Source organism: Oryx dammah, unplaced genomic scaffold (assembly GCF_014754425.2).
Source record: "Oryx dammah isolate SB20612 unplaced genomic scaffold, SCBI_Odam_1.1 HiC_scaffold_11077, whole genome shotgun sequence".
Taxonomy (NCBI): Eukaryota; Metazoa; Chordata; class Mammalia; order Artiodactyla; family Bovidae; genus Oryx; species Oryx dammah.
Window position 1 is genome coordinate 2193854 of NW_024080471.1, and position 4225 is coordinate 2198078.

General features: G+C 46.5%; 1 pseudogene; it reads left to right on the forward strand.

Annotated features, from left to right (window-relative positions):
• Window positions 1-259: 259 nt before the first annotated feature.
• LOC120860462 lies at window positions 260-843 on the forward strand (annotated as a pseudogene).
• The last annotated feature ends 3382 nt before the right edge of the window (window positions 844-4225 follow it).

Here is a 4225-nt window from a genome sequence, read left to right on the forward strand (position 1 = left end):
TAACCATAAACAAAACAAAAACAATCTATGGACTAAAAGAAAATATTTGCAAACAATGCAGCTGACAAGGGCTTATTTCCAAAATATACAAAGAGCTCAACAACCACCAAAAAATAAACCAAATAAATCAATCAAAAAGTGGGCAGAGCTGGGGAAGATGTAGCTGCCTCTTGCCTGAGCCACCCCTTTGCCTCCGGACTTCTCTGGGGCCAGCAGCCACCGGAGAAGGGGCCCGGGGTCGCGGGCTCAGCCGACTACCATGGGCTCTGTGTCAAACCAGCAGTTTGCAGGTGGCTGCGCCCGCGTGCTGGAGGAGCCACAGGGGCTGCACGGTGCTGGCATCTGTAAGCGGTTCAACGTGCACAGGGGGTGTGTCTTCCTGTCCATGACCGCTCGCGCAGGGATCACGGTCGACCCCCCGGTGGATGTCTTTGTGCACCAGAGTAAGCTGTACATGGAGAGCTTCCGGAGCCTGAAGGAGGGTGAGGCCATGCAGTTCACCTTTAAGAAGTCCGCCAAGGGCCTGGAATCTATCCGAGTCACCGGCCCTGGTGGGGTGTTCTGTATTGGGAGTGAAAGGAGGCCCAAAGGGAAGAATATGCAGAAACACAGATCAAAGGGAGACAGGTGCTACAACTGTGGAGGTCTAGACCATCATGCCAAGAAATGCAAACTGCCACCCCAGCCCAGGAAGTGCCACTTCTGCCAGAGCATCAACCACGTGGTAGCCTCGTGCCCACTGAAGGCCCAGCAAGCTCCCAGCCCCCAGGGAAAGCCAGCCTACTTTCCAGAGGAGGAAGAAGAGATCCATACTCTGTCATGCTCCCAGAGGCCCAGAATTGAGCCACAGTGGGTGGGGGCTATCCTTTTGTGATCAGAAAATTTTGAGGAGCAGGCATCAATCGGCAGAGTGGAGAAAGTGGGGACAGGGTGGGTAGGGAGCAGCTGGCACGGCCATGTATCTGGAGGCTGGAGTCCACAGCATCACCCCTTCTTCCCTCTTGGTGGGAGGAAGGGTGAGGCAAAGAAACTCCAATCAGCCCTATCCAAATGCACATGAGGGCTTTGGGGGTTAACCCTCCCTGCATGCTTTATCTGAGTCTCCAACCCCAGAATCTCCAGCTTTTGAAAGTGGCCTGGGTAAGGAAGTTGTTTGACTCTTAAAGAAGAATGTGGAATAATATTTCCCATATCAGAGTGTAAAGATTAAGAAGAAAGCAGATTGATGGACCCAACCCACAAGCCACTACATTCTGTGGGAGGAAACATCCCAGGGAGGTGGCAGGGTTTTCCTCATTTTCTCTCCTCATAACCCCCTCTTGGGACAGAATGCTGAGAAGTGTCTCAAGTAGTGGGTTGTGATGACAGGCAAAAGGGGTGATCGAGGGAACAGCTGCAGACCTGCCGCTTCTAAGCTCATTCTCACCCCATCCTGAGCTAACACAATTTTATTTATTTGCTGCCTTTGGTGATTGTACCTTGGGTCCCTCTTTCTCCAGGATGTCAACTGCACTAGCTGTGTGCAAATGATGTATCTTGTGCATTTTGCTTTTTTTTAAAATTAATATAAATATTCTGGTTTTGTATTTTGTGTGTGTTAATCTAAGGCCCTCATTCCTGCACTGTGTTCTCAGGTTCATGAGTAATCTCAGGGATAAGGAGGCAGCAGCTCTGGGTCTGCATGGCAGGAACGCTGCATCACCAGAGAGAACAACTATTTGGCGTGTATAGCCTATTGAACTACCTTATTTTTGCCACTTAGAGGTGGCTCTTCTGCCATAGTGTCCTCTTGAAACCCCTCCATCTTCATCAGCGTTTCATGAGAGACTAGGTTTTAACTGGGTTGCCCTATGACTTGGGTCTCCTTCCTACTGAAAGACTGGAAATTGGTCTGAACAGGAAAACGTGGTGCAGAGAGGTTAGGAGAGGCTGGGTCAGGTAAGAAGTGCAGGCAGGGGAAGCCAAGATTAGGCAAAGGTCATCTGTATGTGTGATAAAGGATTCCTGTTCCATATCTATAATCCCAGGGCGCAGGACTCGCTTTATATACCAGGTCCATCCTTCACCTGACTGGGCTAGGGCGACCATGCACAACAGGGTGTAAGTGTGTGTTTTTATAAGACATGGAAGTTGGTAAGGAGAGGTTTTTAAGAACAATGCCTCTGTACCCATCTTGAGCTGCCCAGGGATGGATATGTGAAGCAAGGGCAAGACCTTTAACGATTCTGGGGTTTTCCTCCTTGGCTTCCAGAGGGACCATCAGCAATGGCTTCTTTGTGGTTCCCAGAGCCAGGGTCCTGACCTGCTGAAGCAGTGATTGGTATCATGGCAGCTAAAGGAGAAAGTGGAGGGGGGTCGGTCATTTACATGCTGTGAGATCACTGCAGACCTACCTCACTGTGTTGTCATGGGGCAAATGCAGTAGAACGCATTGGGTGATGTGTGTCTGATCCTTGTCTCTCCCAACTGCTGCCCCCTCTAGTTATTATATTTGTCTGGGCTTCGTAGGACTTCACAAGTAGCTGATTTGGTGACTTCTAGGTGGCCTAGTTTGTGTAAATATAATGTGTTGGTCTTCTCCATGTTCTTTTGGGGTTTTATTGTTTACAAACTTCTTTTTATATTGAGAAAAATAGCCAAAGCATCTTTGACAAAATGTCCTGCACCAGGCAAAAAGATCTGAAACATAAGCTTGGGGCCCCACTTCTTGAAGCGGGGTCATCTTGAACCGCCCTTTCTTTTGTGTTCCCTTCCTTTATTTCCTATTTCAAACAAGATCAGTCCTAAAAACTAGATTTCTACCCCCTCCTCTTTCCACCTTTGTGCCTCCCAAAATAGACCATATAGCTATATGTTTAATTTGTGGGGTATCTGGAATTAAACGATTTGTGCAAAAATCCTGAAGAAGCTAAGATCTCTCCATCCCTTGTTCCCAATCTTGAGTCACGACCATTCCTTGATTTGATTCATGCTAGGACTGCTATATTTGGATGGATTAAGACCAACTTTAATTTCTACCCAAGGGTGAAAGTGAAAGTGAAGTCGCTCAGTTGTGTCCGACTCTTTGCGACCCCATGGACTGTAGCCTACCAGCCTCCTTGTACATGGGATTTTCCAGGCAATAGTACTGGAGTGGATTGCCGTTTCTTTCTCCAGGGGATCTTCCCGACCCAGGGATCGAACCCAGGTCTCCCGCATTGTAGACAGATGCTTTACTATCTGAGCCACCAGGGAAATCCAAGGGTAGAGAGGAGCAATGAGGAGGGCTTTCTATGTAGAAGATGGTCTGGGAGACCGTGAAAGGAAAGATGAATGTATATCCAAGTCCCTCAGGAACGATTATGCAGGTGCAAGAAACTTATGTCAAAGTAGCCACAAGATTGTTTAATAGCAGATGGGTGAATGTAACTCCATGTTTACTGCTAGAAACCAAAGCTTTGTATGAAATCTTGAATTTATAGGGAGGGAGGGTAGAAGAGCATGTATCCATCTGTTCTTTCCCTCATCCCTTCTTATTCCTGAACTGCAGGAGACATAGCCCCCGGGCCTTGGCGACCCCATCTGGGCAGTGTTTATTTGATGGCTGATTTTGCTGTGCCAGGTACTTCCTTTCCCATTTGCTATCATTTTGTAACATATTTGCTGACCCCTTTCCCTTCCCTTTCTTTTCCTTGGGAATTTTCAATGAATAAAAACGTATTGGTACTGAAACTGTAAAACAAACAAACAAACAAACAAAAAGTGGGCAGAAGACCTAAATAAATATTTCTCCAAAAAAGACATACAGATGGCCAATAGGCATATGAAAAGATCCTCAACGTCACTAATTACTAGAGAAATGCAAATCACAACTACAAGGAGGTACCACCTCACACTAGTCAGAATGACCATCATTAAAAGGTCTACAAATAACAAAGGCTGGAGAGGGTGTGGAGAAAGGCAATCCTCCTACACTGTTGGTGGGAATATAAATTGGTGTCGCCACTATAGAAAATAGTAAGAAGGTTCCTCATAAAACTAGAGATAGGATTAACATAGGAAGAGCAATCCCACTCCTGGGCATGTATCTGAACAAAACTATAATTTGAAAAGATGTATGCACTCTTGGTTTCATAGCAGCACTATTCACAGTAGTCAAGACATGGACACAACCTAAATGTTCATTGACAGATGAATGGATAAAGAAGATGTGATACATATATACAATGGGATACCACTCAACCAT